The following is a 21,153-nucleotide window of genomic DNA, read 5'->3' as shown; positions in this document are numbered from 1 at the left end:
TATTGTCAGCACACAATGATAATAATAACAGGGGAATAATCTATATTGTGTTTACAATAAAAATCTTTGGGAGGTAGATTTATAGTTTTCTTTTAGTGTGAGATATCATTTTATATTTGTTAATAATTTTTATTTGGAGCAGATTTTAATAATTGTGTGTACAATTATAGTGGTGTGAAAATAAAAATGTAAGGAAATGAAGTGCTTATTGTTTTTGTTAGGACATTTTTTGTGCCAATATAATATAGTAAACTATCATAATAATGTAGGGGTACCATGCAGCTTTCCAAAAGAATCATAAGTAAGTTCTTCGAAGCTTTCATTATTTTTTTCATTTTCATGTTTCTTCGTTTACTGTAGGAAAAGCCATGAAGTCAGATGACGCTGCTCATTATTTCATTTTTTTGATGTTCAAAATACAAATACCACCACCCTAAAAAAAATGCAGTACAATTAAACACAACCGTGAAAACAATTTTTTACTTCATTTTTTGACCATTGAGCATTTTCACAGTTTGTATAGACTTTTTCCCGAGTTTCCATACCGTTTATACTTGGTTGCACCGTGACACGCGGCGACGTCAATGGTTTTATTCAATTTCAAAGAGGATTATCTGTCTTTAGTTGCTGGTATCTGTTAAAAAACTATATATCCCGTCGTTATTTGGTACATAAAATATCATGGCATTTAATAATTTGAGATTTCAGTATTATTTAGTTTTAAGCCAAATATTACTTTACTTTCAACATAATATGGATTAATGTTGACTTAATACAAAGTTTGACCATGTGCCATTACCACATTTTTGCAGGATTAGATTATAAATAACTCTTAGAAATAAAAAAAATATATAAACTTTTGGGAGCCAAATTGTTTGAAGCTATTGCTTAAGTATGTCTCCTAAATTAAATATTAATATGACGTTAGGTAATATAGCTATAGCAAAAGTCTTATTTGAATGACCCTCGTATTCTCCAATGAGGAAACCTCTGTGTTAAAAGTTTATAAATAAATGTTCTACATATATGTATATAAATAAGCTGACACATAAAACTGGAAATATCATTGCTGGAAGTAACAGATAATATTCAATGATGCTTAGTAATATTTCATGTAGATGCGTCATTACCATAATCTTTACATGGGCTACCCGTATTACCAGGTACATGACATGTTGATGTGTTTTTTATAATCTTTATCATTGATTTTAAGCATAATTAAAAACGCAGTTATTCAAATAGTTGTCATATATAAAGTATTTTTTGTTTAGTATTTAATTTAATAATTGGCTTTTTGGTAACTTTTTGTGATAGAGCTGCTTGTAATGTTACCGAACACTGTGGATACAATACATATAAAGATGGAAACGTGTGTAGAGGAATTTGATACGCTGTTTAAAAAAGTCTTAACATTTCATTTCTTTTAACTTTTTAACATGATACGTTTTATGATGTCTCTATCATATTTGTTGATTATTGTAGATTGTCCTGTAGGATATTTTGGATTTCACTGCTCTGATAAGTGTCCCCCACCTTCATACGGAGTTCACTGTAGTCAAGTGTGTGAATGTTCGCTATGTGATCATGCATTTGGTTGCATTTTAAACACCGAATCTCAAGGTACGAATTATAGAGTACTTTTCAATTACTACACTCTGCTTTATTCTATCATGTCATTTTAGATTTATATAAAAAATTGAATGATTATATCCTAATATTTTCATTTAAAATTCATGTAAAATTGTTTTGCATAACGTCAGTGTATATTCTATATAGTTCCTATTCATTCAGAATTGTCTTCTCTATTTTGATTCAGAAACGGAACCAACCACTGCTGTAAAACATAAAAGCTCGCCTAAGAACATAACAAACCAAAAAACGCAAGGTATCTGTTGAATTGTTTATATAACTTTTATTTATAGTGTTGAACGGATGTCATTGAGTAAAAACTGGTTTTGTACATGTAAAATCAATTTATCCAAAAAATTATAAGATGTAATTACACTTAATAGAATGATCTTAAAACGTCCAAGATTCTATACATTTCTTTGGAACGCTTATGTAATTTGAAAGGTATTACGTTTATCATATAAAGTTTTAAACTAGTGTGTACGTGTAAAGTCATAGTTGGTTTGTTTATTTTGTTATACATTTTAACAAGGGATATCAGTTATACTTGAAAAGACTAATAGATTAATCGGGGGCTTTAGCCAAACGATAGTCGAGTACTCGTTGATGATTTTGAAATTATATGTCCTTTTCAAAAACAAATAATGATACTGTCACATACCCAGTATTTTTAACTCAAACATGTTTTTAAATTATAATTATATGTACATATATATGTTTTTGTTAAATTGTCTTTGAAATATTTCTAGAAGTTTTTTATCTAAATCCCCGCTAGCAAATGTCCTAGCTTGTCTTACTTGTTAGCTGACACAAAATTGAGCTACATAACATCTAAGGGATATAAAACTTGTCTTTTTTAAGTTAAGTCATTAACAAATTGTCGTACGTGTAGGGACACCGATCATCGTTAAATGATTATAAAACAAAAGAGATAATTAAACTTTTAATTACATGTATACAAACATTTTAATTAAATTGATATCAATCATTAAAATAAACAATGAATAGGTCTTCTCAATTACATGTATGCCCAACTTTCAAATAATAATTTTATCTACAAAATCAGAGCAATAATTAGTTTAGCCACTTAAGAATTTACCAGGGACACCGATTAAACAGACTGTAATTTTTTAATTAAAAATATCAAGAAAAGAAAGCTATTAATTTTATTTGTATCCGAAAAACTAATGCGTTTAGAAAAAAATTGTCTGAATTCGATTTTTTTTATTTAAATCGATCATCGTCGCGAGCGAGCAATTGTCGAGCTCTCGAATAGTCGTAGACACGCCTAATTTTAACTTACAATATGTCAAAATAAAAAAAACTTGTAAAAATTTTACATTAATATTACCTATTCCTTTATATAAACGATCTTTATTTATATAACAGTTACAATTACAACATCGGAAATTAACATTGAATGCTTGAAATCTGTTTGGATAGAGAAATTCCTTTTCTAAAAGCAGTTATCAAAATTAATTTTTAAAAAAATCAAAATTAAAAAAAATGTTAATGTAGTATTTTGAAAATAATAAAATTCCAACTGTTTCAGCTTTTTCTGATATAAATCCAGCTATTTTTAAAATGAGTCTGTCATTGACATCTGACAAATTATGATGCATATATTTTCATATCCTGGCTATACTTTTTGATTGAAAAATCTTCCTTAATGCCGTTTTACTGCGATCTAAGCATTCATTTATTCATTTGAAAAAATAAAAATAAAACGGTGTTTAAATTGGCATTGATGTTCAAAAATGACGGAAAAACAAAAAGATGAATGGGCAGATTGAGAGACAAAACACCCCAAAAAATAAGAAAAGAAACACTCTGTTGAAATTTCAGATCAGATGACAAAAAAAAAAGAAGAAATAATTGTCTGAGATAAAACTGAAATTTATTACTATATATGATATCCCCATAATTGTAACTTAGCTCATACTTTAATGGGCAATGCATTATAACCCATAATAAAGAAAATATTTATGATAATATTTAATTTTAAAATAAAACAAGAAATTATTTTCATTTGATATCTTGGTACATGCATGCACAAGGAAACATTCATTCAAACGGAAGGAAATACGCTATAGATTTTTGATAAAGTTGCGAGTATTGAAATATTATATCAATTTTTATGTTCTAAAGAACAGGGTCGTACAAGGCGTTGTATAACCTAAATACAATGAAATGAAGCAATGAAAACGAAAGAATTTCAATATTAGCGAGACTACTGTAAATTCCTAATTAAAAGCAAGGAGTTTTTATCTGCGTAAAATAGCGAGAAGCACCCCTCGCGAATTTTAAACTCTCGCTTTTTTTTCTGAGGGTTGGGAACTCTAAGAAATATAGATAACTGCTACATGTAAGCGTTTGCGATTTTATATTATTGCGATTAGATATGAAACAGCAGGATCTCTGATTTATGTACTCGCGTTATATAAGGAATTTACAACATTAATTTTTAGCTTTTATGCAATTTGTTTGGTGTAAATATCACGATAAAAGTCAATATTGTGCTTTCATTCTATAACTGCGACAGCTATAGGTTTCCAAATTAAGCTGCATAGCGTTTTAAGCCAATATCATCGTTCACTGCCATACCTAAATTCCTAAATTTAGGTATGAATGGGTGTTTATTCAATCCTAAAAGTACTTTTATTTAAAGAATAACCCATTTTTTTTTTTTTACCAAAAACATTCTACTTTGATGAATTCTTGTCAAACAATCAAATTTATTTACTTTAATGTGTCAACGTAGCTCACTGTGATAGGCGGAGGCTCATTCTCCGTCCTTATCGGTTGAGTGGGTGTTCGAATCATAGTCGATGTTGTTATTTTTTTTTCATTTGCTTTTAAGCAAATACTTTTGTTTTTTTATTTGGATATTATAAATGAAATATTTGATACCCATGTACACACATGTCGGATAAAATAACGATAGTACCAAGTACATGTATTAATGTACATGTATATCATATACTTGCCAGAGAATGCAGTTCTATATTATACATGTACATATACTGATGCACACTTTCAAATATATTAAAGATGTTTTTTATTTTCATTTAATTTGCAGGGGATTTGTCAGGCAGTGTACGCTCGTGTCCTTTAAAAAAATGCTTTTTATAGTTCCCAAAAAATTGTGGAGGGGGGTGTTTTTTGGGGTTTTTTAATTATCTTTTTTGAATTGTTATGGTTTTTTTCCCTTTGAGAGTGCGTTATTATTTTAACATATACTTTAAGAATATTTATTTAAATGAAAAAATGTAATAATCAAGGGGTGCACAGCTAAATAGTTATGCTGCTGACACCCTGAATGGACGCATTTAGTTTCAATACCATTTTTATATACATGTCTTTTTTATGCTTTATTTTCTTCATCTCGTTGTTTCATAACAAAATCGTACATTTGTTTATCTTCCTTCATCTTCTTGTTCATGAAAAAATACAACAATTAAATACTCTGCATTTCTGTAATCTTTCTACACCCCTCACTCTTATTTATCCATGGTATATTAAGGAATGTTAATTGTTCGCTCCTTAGTTGTGATAAAGAAAACTGCAATCTACATCGGAAATCCGTATTTGCATTCAAATCAAGTATTTTGTACAATAATTTAGACCAGACTTGATTACTTAAAACAAATAAACAATAAATTCAATATTTTTCGATGCATTTCCACATACACGAAATATGTGTTAGGTAGTGTCACATTTAAACAGATTAAGACTAATTAAGGTCTTCCGTTTCCAACGGAAGACCTTGTACTGATTCTGTTGGAAATTCTTCATTATTATTTTTCTTCTTCTTTTTCTTCTAGACGTTTCTTTAAACTGTAATATCTCGCTTGTTTGTCATCAGATTTTATTCAAATTTTCAGGGTTTATTGGAAATGACAATAGCTTACTATAGCACAAAATATTGTGAAATCGCTACTTCCAGTTTTGAGTTATTCCCCTTTGAATATTTTTTTTAGTGGGTCTCGTGTACCTGCAAAGGCTCTGAGTTGATCCATAGCAAGTACTTTTAATTTATAAATCTTTAATGTAGACACCTTGAACGTTGTCCTCCTAGTTTTACATGTTTGATTAACCCACGTATACTTCTTAAAAACTTACATCGAAATTTGTGTTTCAAAAAATGTAAAATTTTGCTTATATCTTTGCTCAATAACTTTTTAGTTGTAAATTTTTTCTAGACACATATAGAACAAAAGTTGTGCAGAATATTACGAGCTTTCATTTGATACCATAAAAAGGGGCTAGCCCCTAAAATGAGGGGTCTAGATTCCTTAAAAGTCTTTGCTTAATAACTCTAAAACGGTAAATTTTTCGATATGGGCGTCGCTGCAAAAAATGTTGTTTGTGACTTTATTGAGCTCATAAAACTGTTTTTGTGTTCGGGTATTGCATAATATGAGGGTAAATAGTAATACGCGTTGACCAGTACTCGCGGCAATTTGGCCAAGTTAACGAAACTCTCCCTCGCCCGCGGCCGAGAAAATCGGTCACCATGGTCGCGGCTGGGCTACCTAGCGGTCAGCGGTTATCTAATACACAAGAGTTGTGTCTCTCATATATGAGTTTATTTAGCCGCGAACTCAAGAATTGTTTTAGTTTTGATTACACATAAAAGTTTGTGGACTAAACGATTGGGTATCAATTAAGAAATTGTTCAGTTAATTAATAAAAACAATGTCATTCTCAATCTAAAGCAATATCAGACATAGATCAATTGTGGGTTTTAAGCTAAAAATAAAGAACTTCTATTTGATAGAATATGGTCATTATACTGCAAACTTTTCAAATCTTCCTGGGTTCTTAGCTGTGCGTGTCTGTGCGTTGTACCTTAACGTAATCTATCCTTCGTCCACGGCCGAGGAGATCAACCACGGCTGCACTACCTAGCGGTAAGCGGTTATCTACAATGTAATACACAAGATTCGCACACCGCGACGCACACTTAGATGAATATGAACGTGTTTGAGTTTATATAGCCGTAAATACAAGAACTGTTTTAATTTTATGTTATAAAAATTTGTCCATCTTGTATTTATTTAATTAAACATTTGACTGTAAATGAATATTGATGAACGATATTACTCCAAATCGGAAACATCGTCAGACAAAAATTAATGGTTGGTTTGTATATCTAAAAAAATTTAAATCCCCCCCCCCCCACAAATATTTAATGATGATTATCCCTCGCACATGACCGAGGAGATCCAGCGCTAGTGAACAAGTGATCCGCGGTCGGCTCGTGTTCTTCTACATGTACCTTATCACGCGTTCATGTTTCATATTTTGCACGGACAGAACTATATTTTATTATGTTTTCAACTGTTATATAGGTTTAAGATGAAAAGATAAATTTATTTTACTTGAACAGTTGATTAAGCATTGATTTAATTATACGATAGCGTACAAAGTAGTTTAAAAATCAAATCAAATTATATCAAATTTCCATGTTACATGTTTGCGGTAGGTGCTAGCACGATAAAAGAATGTCCTCAATTTTCCTGAATTGGGACATTTGATTATTTTAAAGAATATTCACATGAGTTTTAAACAACTTAAGATTAGATTCTATCGGTCACATATTAATCACTCTGTAGTTTTTCTTATACATGGTTGTTCGTTTCAGTGTGGAAGCGAACTCATTGCTGCGCCCCCCCCCCCCCCCCCCTCCTCCCGCCCCGCTGACAAGTACTCGCGCTGGATTTTTTTTAAATTGGCGAAAAGATATCCAGATCTGTCGAAAATCATTTTTGGTGACTTCTTCTTATGTGTAACATTTTCTATTCAACGTGTTTTTACTTTCCCACCCGTTTGTTTATTCGGTCAGTCTGTGTTAATTCAAACGCCACGTGCGACCGACAATCTTGTGTCGCTTTAGTGCACACAACTCAGAACATATGTAATTGAGTAACAGTTGGAAGGGTGCTTTTATAAACAATTAGACTTTTATTTGAAGTCAATCATCTTCACATTGAAGATGTGAAATCGTAACCTGAGAATGCAGGCACGTAGCATCGTTTTTGAAAGTGGGGGGGGGGCCCAGACCCATCCAAAAAATCTTGACAAGCAAAATTAAAAAAAAAAAAAAAAAAAAGGGAATTAAAAGTTTCCAAAAATCTTCAAAACCCTAATCCGTGTGTGTGTGGGGGGGGGGGGGGGGTAGACTAAACTATACTTCCAAAAAAAAATTCTTCTCTACCAAAATTGTTTACCCTCCAAATCATGAAATTCCTAATCCCTGGGGGGGGGGGGGGGTCAGCTAACTTCAATTTGACTTCCAAAAAAGTGGGGGGGGCCAACTCCATTATAATTCATTTTTTAATATGTAAATTTTAAAAAATTTGTTGCTGCAAGAAAAAATTGGGTGGGGGCCAGCCCCCCCCCCTGCCCCCCCCCCCCCCCCCCCCCCCGCCGCTGCTACGTGCCTGGAATGTGGCTAATAAATTAACCTGTTGAACACGCTAAACTTCTATAGTTATGAACAGAATAATTCATAATATATTATAATTAAAAGTTGGAAGTCAAAGGAAATTTTGTTCTTGGGAAATACGACTACATTATGCAATGCAGTCGATCGCCATAGAAATCATCAAAGTACTGCAAATGTCGACAGACTTCTTATTTCTTTAAAAGACCATGATAGTTCACTTGACTTGCAGACTATAATATAGCGACATATCTGCCTCCCAAAAATATATGCGCTTCACAAAGTTACACTTAGGTGCGTTATTGGGGATTTTATTTATTGCTAATTGTATGAAAATTGATAAAATAAAAAACCCTTTTAATTGAAGTTGTGTACTATGAGGTTGTAATGCAACTTCATTTACTTACAAGGTTAGCTACAGCCAGTGGAATACTAATTTTAGGTGAACAATGAATACCCAATATATTAGAATACAAGATAAATAGTTTCCAGTACTATAATACTATGCATGTGTATATGAAGGTTGCACCCTCATTTGTATGGCTGTAGGTGAGGAGGTAAAGGTGTATCGATGTACATACAGTGTATGACTGCACATACGGATTCCGGACCGTGGCTACTGACGATACTCATGATAGTCTATTAATACATCAATGCACCGTTTGATCTAGAAACTGACCAGTTTCATAACTTCTTCGAATTTATCTAACACGGGCTGTCTAATTCCTTCCCAGAATTCCAATTTACGCAAGCGCAATTGAAGTTTTTTTCAATTAAATTAGTCAACCCACTGACATAAAAATAAGGATTTTGCACATTATTACATCGTCAAGAGAAGTAATATTCATTTCTGTTAATAAGGTTATTTAATTCACGTTACATAGCGGTGTCTCTATGAAACAGCACGTGTAAAATTTAGATGGTCGCTTTTGCATAAATTCTCCCGCTGATCTTTTTTTTCTCGCTGATTATATATTATTTTGAATGTCCAAGTCTACTCGTATCATATATATAATAAAAATGCTTGCTACCCTTTTAAAATTTAACTCGCCATTAAACATCTCATGTTTTAAAGAATTTTTGAAACGATTACACAAACTGTGTTCGACAAATAGTTTTCCTAAAACAGTTTCTTCCTTTCTTTTTTAAAACACGTTTTATATACAGGCTTTCAATTAAAACACGTTTTTATAACAAAAGAAGAACTGAAAGTTTAGTCATTATAATCGTTTGACTCCATATCACATATATTTTCAACCCGCAGCAACAACGGAAGACCTACTCGTGGCTTTGCCACGAGCTCTGCTCTAGTTGATTATATTTTTTATAACTCGGTTCGTCCGAAAATACATAATTTCAATTTTCATATGTTTTTGTGAGTCGATAAACAACAGAAACACTGAAGTATGGAATGCTGATCGTTTGAAAAAATTATAAAATAAAATAAATCTAGCTTTCCCTGCTTTTATCAATACGGATTAAATTTTTGTTGTATAACCACAATTCTATTTTAAGAATGGTTTCACTGTTTAACCGTAAAATTGCATCCAAACCTTTCTTGCCACAACTAGTAATCCTGAAACGAATGTTCATTAGTTGGTTTTAATGCAATAGTTTTTCCAACAAAAGAAGAATAATTTCTTGTAGAAACGTTGCCTTTTTTCAAAACAGATTCCAAATCCATAGATGAAACAACGACTTATATACCAAACGGAAGAATGGAAGTAACGACAACGCAGATTCCCAAAAAAGACATTACACCTGTAATCATCATTTTTATTGGATCTTTTATTTGTCTTGTACTGATGTTTGAGCTACGTCGAGAAATAAAATTATATATGGAGGTGATTTCGGAGACCAGCTGTGCTTGATGAGGTACATACAAACATTGATGATGTCGACAACAGCATAAGATGAATTTCTTTAATATCTATAATGAGATATTTATAATAATTTTTCAAAAACTATCAACATCATTATCTCGTGACTTGACTTTTTTTTACTGACTTTATGTAGATTTTCAAGAAAAGAGGAGTTTTGCTCGAAATGTATCAAGATGTCAAAATTGAGGGCGATGTTTTAAATAACGAATAAATGTTCAAAGAAAGAAAGTGTTTACGGCAGTTTTTTTTAAAGAAGAGTATGGTTCTCTTAAGTTGTGCGTTATTCTTTTCCAGATCATAAAAGTCATTTGAACATGCTTTTATATGTAATATGTTCACATTCTTCCATTTCGGAATCATCTACATCAACCATTGAAAAGCACAGCAGAAATGTCCTGTTATTCCGAAAGTTTCTATGATAAAGCAAAGGAATTATTGCATTGTGATATTTTCAACAAACCAACACCAATATTGTCATTAAAAGCAAACCGAGAAAGACCTTAAAAGCAACTGTCTGAAGGTTAAGCCTATTGTATATAAATTTGTAGTCCAATATTTGGTGCCAAAGCAACTGCTCACAAACTGGCACTTGAGACAACTTTACAAAAAGCTTTTGCTTCCATTTGTTTTTGTTCATTTGTCGCAAGCTGATTATTTACTCAAATGTTCTGTCAGATAAACACAGTGCAATAATTCTTGTTGTTTTTATTTGCTCGAAATTGGATATTTTTGTGCATGTGAGCGCTGAGACAGGAGTGGCTTTAACTTTGATCGTTGATCTACAATTTAGAATTTAAAATGAATTTGCTAACTACAGAAACATGCACATTTATCGATGATTTCATGTCAATGTAATTAAAATCAATTAAACAACACAGATACTACATAGAAACAACTTTTAAAGCCTTGGTATGTAGCGTCATAGAAAAAAGAAGAAAGGGGTCATTTCATGCAATGAAGCTCTGCTATTCAATGAACCGCAAAGTGACTGAGTATTAGCAAACAGGTAGCTGAATTGCCATGAATTAGCCTTCCATTTTTCACGACTTATAGAATACCAATTTTTTTAAACTTATTGTATTTTAAAATTGTAGGTTTTTTTCGTTCTGTCTAAAGTCGTTGATAAAATATGGCACAAGGGATTTTGATTTAATCTAGATTTTTTTCTTCGAATTATATTTCTTAAGTGCTTTACGTTGCATAACTCATTGTAATTATCAAAAGACTACTGAAAGTGCTAAATAACATAAAATACAATACCAGTAAGAATACACTTTAATTTTATTAAGTGGTGGCGTAAATTGGCTACAGTGGTTCTCATAATATTGCAACATATATACTGTTTGCTTTTGAACCAATTGTTCAAAATTAAATAAAAAACTAACTTCATGGCTGGATATTAAGAGGAGCGGACGGGGTGAAAAATCTAAACTGAAATCGATGTCAAATATATGTACGAGTCCTTCATTCTTTTTCTTGGTGGATTGACAAAAAATCATTTTATTTCAAACTAGTTTGTAGGTATTTAGTGCGTGGTATCTCTAAATTTTGTTCTTTTGATCAAATTACATTATAATCTTTATCACTGTCCCAAGTAAAAATTTCAGATAAGAGATGTTTTCTAAAAAATGGGGAGGAGTATTCCCCTACCCCCCCCCCCCCCCCGCATTTATTAAGCTTCCCCGTTTAATCCATAACAAAATAATTTTGTTTATTGTTTAAGATTTAAAGTCTAAGGTCCACTACCAATCTGACGTGGTATGAAATTTAAAAAAACGCTAGTGTATGCATATTTATTTGCATATTTTAAACCAAAGTTGTCAAATCCAAAGTAACTACCCGATAGTTACATGTAACTCGTCCTACACGTTTCGCCATGACGTTGAATATTATTCCATCTCATTCTCTCACCAGAGCTCGTGATTCGCACGCGTTCTATCCATCAAGACTAAAATCGCGCATTAAAGAAAGGAATTGGCTCATTTCATTTCATTTTCAAATCTTCACTTCTAGGTATACTTTAGATAAATTACCAATAAATATATTCGTTCTTTACGTAATCATTCAATATCATTTCAATGCAAGTATATATTTTGATGCAAACAACTCCTAATTTGGATCCGCCAAAGCATGTCCACCACCTTACTCTCATTTTTGATATTTCAGGCTTGTTTATCGAAAATGAAAGTAGGTTTTTGATTAATTTCACAACAATTACTAATCAGTTAAAGTTTAATCATAGCTTACGAACATCACCTCACACGTGTTGAGGTACAAAAGGTGTAAGCAGTTACTCTAGTGTGGGCATTTAGTAGTTTATTTGCAAAATGTCTATGATTATAGATGTACGTAGTATAAGAACTAAGTTTTAAAAGTTTCAGAGTCTGCTTTCAGATAATGATATTTTAAGTTTTACAGAATCACATTTAGGCTTCAATATTTTGAACGATGAACTTTCTATTAATGGTTTTAGTAAAACTTTTCGAAATGATAGGACCTCATACGGTGTTGTTATTATATATTTAACCAATTGTTTGTGTGCTGTAAGACGTCTTGATTTAGAACTTCAAATATGGAGTGTATATGGATAGAGATAAGCGACCCTACCTCTTATATTTTCATCTGTTGCGTATACCGTCCTACCAACTCCGACATACTAGTATCATTCTGGAAAAAGGTTGAATGGTCCATCGAGAAAGCACATGAACTATCCGACAAAATTATAATTCTTGGTGACTTTAATGTATATATGTAAATTCCAGTTACACACAATCAAAGTACTCTTTTGAAAACACAATCAAAGTTATCCTTTTGAAATACTCTTTTGTAAACATAATAAACAAGGCTACAAGAATCAGGCAGTACTCGTGCACTCCCATTTACCTTATCTTAGTAAGCGGCGAAATACATTCCGATGTTTTAGGATTTTGGACAATAGAAAAAGAACACTCTATCAATGACCACAAGGGTACATGTATAAATCTTAAGACAAGTGCAATTCAAAATCAATTTTATGAGCGAAATAAGATATTTGGTCGGAATAAGTTAATTCTTAAAATTTATATTTAAAATGTCATAAAATATCTATCCACTTTTAAAATCCAATAGTGTAGATGTGAGACTTCCTTCTAAAGAAACTGTATCTGTCAGAGAAGTTCTGCAAAACAAAGAAAAAAATGTAATTTATTTGAAATATATTTACAATTAACAAAGTTTCAGCTGTAGTGTATAATTTTATGGGATTTTTCTTGATTTTTCAAAAAATATTCAATGACCATTTACTCAAAAAGTAGGTCATTGACCTACTTTTTTGAAAGTGAAAAATAACACTACAATCAAAGGTCTATAACATACAATAGATGTGGTTTCATTATCATCAGTGGAATTTTTTTTCATTCTGAGTAAACGTCATCCTTAAGTGTATTTTCATGTAATTGCTTGAATTGATTGGGTATAATAACATAATGTATACTTTAAAAAAAGAAAAAAACTGATGATAAAAAAAACACCACTACCAGAGTCCAGAACTTCAAACCAAATATATAGTACTGATCATTGATTTTAATTTAAATATACAATTTATCCAGTAAAAAAAACAAAAATAACTTAATATCAACATAAGAGCAACGTCATTTCTTGATTTCGTTTTGATGTTTAATTTTTCCGTACAAACGACTTTGGGACTTTGTTGTACATGCATGACTTAATGACGATACAAAAAGAAAAAAAAACTTCGGCTAAAGTTCTATATTGTTTTGTTAAAAAAATAACCCATTTTGTTCTCATAAATTGAACGGATATAATTATGTGGATAAAAAAATCGATTTCTTTATCGAATATGAATTATGTTATGTGGATTTTTACTTCATGTTGTTGACATTAATTTAAAATATAGTTGAGTTTAAAAATATTACAAAGTTGAAAAAATCATTATAAATCCTTACATACAATTATGAATTGTTATAATCTTATTTATTAAATGCCGTCATTCCTAATAAACTACATTTAGCTTATACTTAACAACAATTTGAGTCCCAAATTTTTTATCATCAGTTCATTGTATCAAATTATTCTTTGTTTTGTTTAATTATGTTGGTTTTTAAGGATCAAGGATCGTTTAAACAAAATAAATGTTACTTAGACTAAATAAAATCATATAGGGTGTCCACCTTAAAATTTAGATGTGCATCCCTTAATTATCAGTTATCCAATTGGTTAATTATTCTTTAAGAATAGTTATATAAACAGTGCCCTTAAAAAACGAATCGTAACCATGAATTCATTTTCATTTCATGCAAAAATATTGACTTTTGTAAATGTATTTTTAATAGTAATATAAACTGTATTTTCAATTCTTTGCATTATGTGTTTTAGCATTTATTCAAATTCAGAACTTAAATATCAATACTGATCAAGGAATTATTGAACTCAAAGCTTTATTAAAATCTTTAAATGTATTTCCTTCCGTTTGAAAGAATGTTTCCTGGTGCATGCATGTGCCAAGCAAGAAATCGAACAAATAAATTGCTTATTCTATTTTGAAATTTAATAATTATTATTTCCTTAATCATGGTTTACTATACATTATCTATTAAAATATTGACTAAGTTTATTTAAAATAGAACTATTTTATATCGTAATATCTTTCAGTTTTATCGCAAAGAATTGTTCCTTTTTAATGTCAACTGATTTGTAAACTCAACAAAGCGTTTCTTTTCTCATTCTGTCCGGGGTTTTGTCTGTCAATTTGTTTTTGTTTATATTTTCTTCCTTTTCTCTCGAACCTCTATGCCAATATAAACACCGTTTAATTTTTTTTTCTCAAATTAATGGTTGGACTTTGATAAAAGCGGCAATAAGAAAGAGCGCTTTACGTATAAAGTATGACCAATATATATATATTTGTTTTCCTTCGGACTGAAAGTGACAATTTCATTGGTTTAAACATAGCACGTGATTGCCTCATATATCTCTATGTGAGTTCGGTGAGAACTAAGATTAGGCAATATGGCCGTCATTGGCCGCGCTTCGCTTACTCATTTCGACATTTCATATTATTTAATACATAAACCGCATGCCAGATGTTCTTAAAGTATTTGGAGTGGTTTCCCTTTGAAATTCTTTAAAATTAGAGTAGTTGCCCTTTCAATATATTGACGTCACATTGTTGTGTCTGGAGCAGATCAAAATGGCAGCATCGAAATTTGCTCAAATCTCTGCAGAGGAAATGGAGAAAACGTTCAAAATTGAATAGCAACAAAACATTGAAAGTTAACATGGGTATAAAGCAAAGACTTTTAGAATACTTGAAAGGTGAATTGATAATTTTGAAGAAATTATATGAGTTAAATTCGACGAGATGATCATGTTAGGCACTTTGTACATGGCTTTGCGTAGATCATTGCTATTTGTGAATAGATATGTTGCTTGATAGTCCCATGGAAAACAAAACACTTAATAGGTTAGTTACTGACTCACTACTGAAATATATTGGGTTGATCAATCTCATAGACGACTCGGCTTCACCTCGCCATCCATGAGATTGATCAACCCAATATAGTTCAGTAGTGAGTCAGTAACTAACCTTATAAGTAGTTTTCTCAATTTAAGAATATTCATTCAACAATACAGTATATATTTTTTTATTCACCCGTTAATCTTAATTTGACAACTGCTTTTAGAATAGGAATTCCTCTTTCCTAACACATGCCAAGCTTTCAATGCTAATTTTCTATCAGAACACACCAGTAGAGCAATCCCTCTTCCAGCAACCGATTTTTAAAAAATGATATATTGCTTCGACTTTGCTGTAAATATACTAGTATTAGATCTTGCTTGCTTATTAATATAATGTGCATGCCTTATTCACAGTCTCATTTAAAACAAACAAATTAAATATAAATAAAACTCACCTCCTGTTTCTTTGATATACCTATTTACTATTCTAGCAAATTGACAACCGAAAGTAAATAGGTGTACTTGAAAACCGTAAGCTGTTTTAATGGTTCCAAAATAGGGTTGAAATAATACATACTTAATAAATGTCGAATATTGGCCTTTAGTTAAGTGATTTAGTTAAATGAGCGAATTAATACTTGACAATTTTACGTATTAAATTAACATTTAGGAGTCAAAAACTAATTTAAGAATCTAAACATCCTACTGTTCAGTCGCATAACAGGGGATTAATTAATCAAGTTTGGTTTATAATTTACTAATGGAAAAATATGAAATAACACCGATAACATAAGCGTTTTTCGACCTTGAATTTGACGTTCAATCGACGTTGAGAGTCTGTTGTTCGAAATTGCGAACGAATCTTGACAAATTTCCGACGTTGTTTTGAAACAAAACCTTTCTGACTTTCTTAAAAGTAACAAATATATAAAGAAATGATTGTTTAAAAAAAATGGTATTGAAGTATAGTTATGTAAAATTGTTATTTAACGTTGCCATTTGACATAAAATATATTTTAAGTTAAATATCTTATGTATGACAAAACACATATAACAGTTTCAATAGTATTAAAAAATATTTCGTTGTTAACAACATAAAGCTTTCCAAAAAAGTGCAAATGAATCTTGGATTTCTAATGATACTTCTAATTTTATTAAATGGTTACTTCTATACATTTATTGTAATTCATTATTTAGTAGAATATAGAAAATTGGAAGTATACCTTGTTGCTTTTGGTGAGTTGTGTTCTTTACACTTCGTAATTCTTTCGAGTGGGTATGTTTTACTGTAACTGTAGTTTGTCCAACCTCTGAATCAAAATAAAATGACACTTCAAAATGGCCAGGAATTATTATAATTATATCAACAGAAATTCACCACCTATTTCTTTAGAATGTCTTTAGAACGATTGATTTATAAATTTGAATTGAATCAAAACTATGTAAAATTGTTACCTTACGTTGTCATTTGACATACAATATAATTTACGTTAAATAAGTTATGTAAACTCATACAACTGTTACAATAGTTTTTAAAAATCAGTCCTTGTTAACAATATTAAGCTTTCCTAAGAAATGTATTTAAATCTTGGATATTTAAATGATACTTTTATTGTTGTATTAAATGGTTTTATGTATACATTTATTGTATTTTACTTTTCAGTACACATAAACATTATGAATATTATCAATATCTATAGAACACTTGAAGTATACTTCGTAACGTTTGGTGAGTAGTGTTCTTTACACTTTGTAATTCATTCAACCGTTTATGTTTTACTGAAGTTGTTCCAATTTCTGAATCAAAATAGAGATGACAATTTCAAATGACTAGGAATCATAAAAATTATATCAACAGATATTCATCTTTCTTTTTTTTAAATGTCTGTTCTGTCATGAAACCAGAAAAGAGTATTAATTGAAATTGTAAATTAATAATTCGTACCTGGGAATTTAGTGGTTAAATTGCAACCAAAGATATGATGACACGCTGAACAGTTACACACTTTAGCACATTGAATTCCGTATGAAGGCTGTGTACACATATCAGAACAGTTGTGTCCGAAGTATCCAGCAGGGCAGTCTACAAATTTCACAGGTCTGATACAACTCTTATTGACGATCGTCATTTTTGGTAGTATGAATTGAAAATATCAAATAAATGCAGAGACTTTTTTATGTTAGTTCAAGAATTAGTTTAAACACGATACCTTTGCATTCATCTCCATCTTTATATGTATTGTAGGTACAGTCACCCGTATCATTGTTAGCAACTCTATAAAATGAGTATCATAAAAACGCAAATGTAGAAGTCGAACACTATACAGAAGGCAATTAAATCTTTGAAAAAATGACTACGCTACGCTATTCAATCAAGCTTAAAATCAATGACTAAGATATTAAAAATATCAATAATATTTCTGGTACCTGTTAATACGAGTAGCCCATATAAAGATGATGGTACTGACGCATCTACATAAAAAAATGATAAACATCTTTAAATATTCGTTAGTAATACACTTCCAGCAATGATATTTCGAGTTCTTGTGTCAGAATATTATATAGAACACTTGATGATATCCCGCGCAGGCGCGGAAAATGATACACATTATTGGTCATTGTAATTTTGTACACATATTTTATATTCACTGTGTTTGGTTCAGTTTTCTGAATCGATTTCTTAAATGTTCGCAATAATTTTTGCTTCATTTATATTCTCTTATTTGTCGACCATCAATCGCATAAACATGCGCAATGATTCTAATTTCAACATGGGGAGAGAGATGTAGTGAGACGTATCTCTTTTCTGAAATTTATTCTTTACTAGTATTTTAAATTTGAAAATAATTTGTGAATAAGTTTTCTATATGTAAATTTCAGATTAAAGGTTGTTTTGAACAATAATGGGAGACAGGTTTCGCCTCCATGTTATACGCACATATCAACATAATTCGACCATGCTTCACAAATTATCATTTAAGACTACTCAAGTGTGTGTTAATCTAAACATGCAAGGACATGCTTATTCATTTTTAATTTTTAACCAAAGTTGCCGATTCAAGGTAGATCTGAACTCGTCCTACACTTTCCGCAATGACGTTAATTAGTCTTAGTTTCTTAGTTACCCTGTTTTGGAAAGTTCACGATTAAAACTAAAATCGTGCATTCAAGAAACGAATTAGTTCAATTTAATTTTTCAAAAGAACGATTGAACTTATGGCCCCCGGCATAGATAGATAGATAGATAGATAGATAGATAGATAGATAGATAGATAGATAGATAGATAGATAGATAGATAGATAGATAGATAGATAGATAGATAGATAGATAGATAGATAAGGTTAGTTGTTTCTAACTTACAACTTGTAATTGATCATCAAAGCTGAAGAACGATATTCCTTTAAAGTCAGATTTATCTAATTAATGCACTGTTGGTTGTCAAAACACGCCAGAAACATGTATATGACTACATACCTCACTTGTTTGACTGTAAACAATCAAGTTGACACTGTGCCGCTCAATCAAACATAAATCGCCGTTATCATCGCCGCTATAGTGAATACAGTTCATCATTATCAAATTTCTAATCAGTCTGTCACAATTATGTTTCAAACATACTCCCATACTTTTGGTTGCGTCCATCCGAAAAGAACTGATGTCAATAACCTCCTATTTATTGTATTTTTTATAAATAAATTGTTTTTGTTTTGTAAATATTGTTTTCTTTGACTTACAACGACCATCCTTTTTACCAGATTGGTGAAATGTTTTAAGATCCCATTACAATTTGAATGCAATTGTGACACAGTCTTAATCTTTTTTAAATTATTTTTAGCAAAATGTCTGGGGCGGCGAACGCCTCTGCCGCCTGTTTCAACACCCTTGAAGTATCAGTGACTAGTACATGCATAACATATGGGATTTATCGTTTAAAGGAAAACCAAAATTCCAGAAAATGAGTGGCTTGATCACAGACCCTCTCCCCCTTTATCATTTATATCATTGCCATATCAGATAGTCTTATAAATTACTCATCAAAAATGCTGTTTTTATAAACATATAACTTGTTCGTCCGAACAAATCTTAATTCGTCCGAGCAAATCCTAATTCGTCTGAGCAAATCGCAATTCGTCCGAACAAATCCTAATTCGTCAAAACAAAAACAACTTATTGGTCCGAACAAATTCTAACTCGTCCGAACAAATAGCTAATTCTTCTGAACAAATAGTTAATTCGTCCGAGCAAATCCTAATTCGTCTAAGCAAATCGTAATTCGTCCGAACAAATCCTAATTCGTCAAAACAAAAAAACGTATTCGTCCGAACAAATTCTAACTCGTCCCAACAAATAGCTAATTGTTCTGAACAAATTGTTAATTTGTCCGAACAAAACCTTATTCCTCCGATCAAATAACTTACTAGTATTTGTTTGAACAAATAAGTTATATCGTCCTAAGAAATCGTCATTCGTCCGAACAAATAAGACTTATAAATCTTTTCATTTGGCCCTTCCACGCCGCCGTAGTTGATAAACAAGTTCTACAAATTATGTTGATTTCTCTCGTTGGCACGGATATTGGCGCAAGGGGGTCATTGCTGAGGGAGGAAACTGGGGTGCCCGGAGAAAACCCACGTGTCCAAGCCAAGCGGGCGACCACTATACCCTGTCACATACAACCACTGTTTATCACGGGGATGGAACACGGGTCGCAGTGATAAGTGAATTCATTAAAAAAAAAACCGAACAGAATTTCCAAAATTGTTTGTTTTGTTTTTATTGTTTTTAAATATAAAAATAGGACCGAAATACTATCACTTTAAAATGTTCAAGACGGTGTAGTGAATATATCCTACAATGAAAGTGATAAGGTGGAGTCATTAAACAATTTTTTGGCATTTATTTCGTTTACACATGAAAATAAATCAACATAGCCACAATTTCCCCTTTTTTGTAATCACATTTTGATAGAATTAATATCACAGAACTGGATGTTATTGACATTGTTTATACTCTTCCCATGAACAAAATAAATATTAGTCATAATATGTTAAAGGCTACCATTTTTGTATCAGTTCCTCTTTGTCTTCCTTAATCATTCTTTTAAAGAATGTTCATTTGCCTTTTCAATGGAAAATAGTCAATGTACTACATGTACCTTTATTTGAAAGTTATTTAGAAGTCAAAGTCTCAGTGTTTTACATAGAAATATCATGTCTAAGAAGACATTTATAAGACCCCAGATGGAATAAATTTTGGAGTCACTGATCAAATTATAATTCGACCAAGCCTGAAAAATAACACTTAGCAGCAGCGAGATTAGTTGCAGGGTTGACACTTGCTCGCTTGGCTTTATTTATATTTCAAGACAATCGCAAAATTACAGTTTTCCAAAATGTAGACTAAATATTTAAAAATCTTCTTTTGTTCCCTCTTGATTTGTGGAATGGTATGCCTATAGAAATTAGAAATTAAAAAATCGTCAACATTAAAATCTTTTAAGAACAGTTTTCTGCCTTCTATATATCAACCTCCATCTTATATTTCATATGAACTTTACTGGAATATCATTCACACTAGCCTTTGTCGCAATTGTATATTGAAAAAAAGATTTATATAATTGTAAAATCATTGATTGTACTTTAATTTATTATCATCTTGTGAAAGAGTAGAAGATGCACATCATTACTTTTTATCTTGTGTAAAATATTATTATTCCACGAAATGGGTGATTCAGT

At 31.2% G+C, this 21,153-nt stretch overlaps 1 long non-coding RNA gene across 1 annotated transcript; it reads left to right on the top strand.

Annotated features, from left to right (window-relative positions):
• The first annotated feature begins 999 nt into the window (after positions 1-999).
• LOC117682779 (uncharacterized) lies at positions 1,000-9,884 on the top strand. The gene is made up of 4 exons (XR_010712973.1): positions 1,000-1,163; positions 1,315-1,620; positions 1,817-1,885; positions 9,749-9,884. It is a non-coding gene; the product is annotated as an uncharacterized lncRNA (long non-coding RNA).
• Positions 9,885-21,153: the final 11,269 nt, after the last annotated feature.

This window comes from Magallana gigas, chromosome 4, assembly GCF_963853765.1.
Source record: "Magallana gigas chromosome 4, xbMagGiga1.1, whole genome shotgun sequence".
Classification (NCBI taxonomy): domain Eukaryota; kingdom Metazoa; phylum Mollusca; class Bivalvia; order Ostreida; family Ostreidae; genus Magallana; species Magallana gigas.
This window is presented reverse-complemented; position numbering and strand designations above follow the sequence as displayed.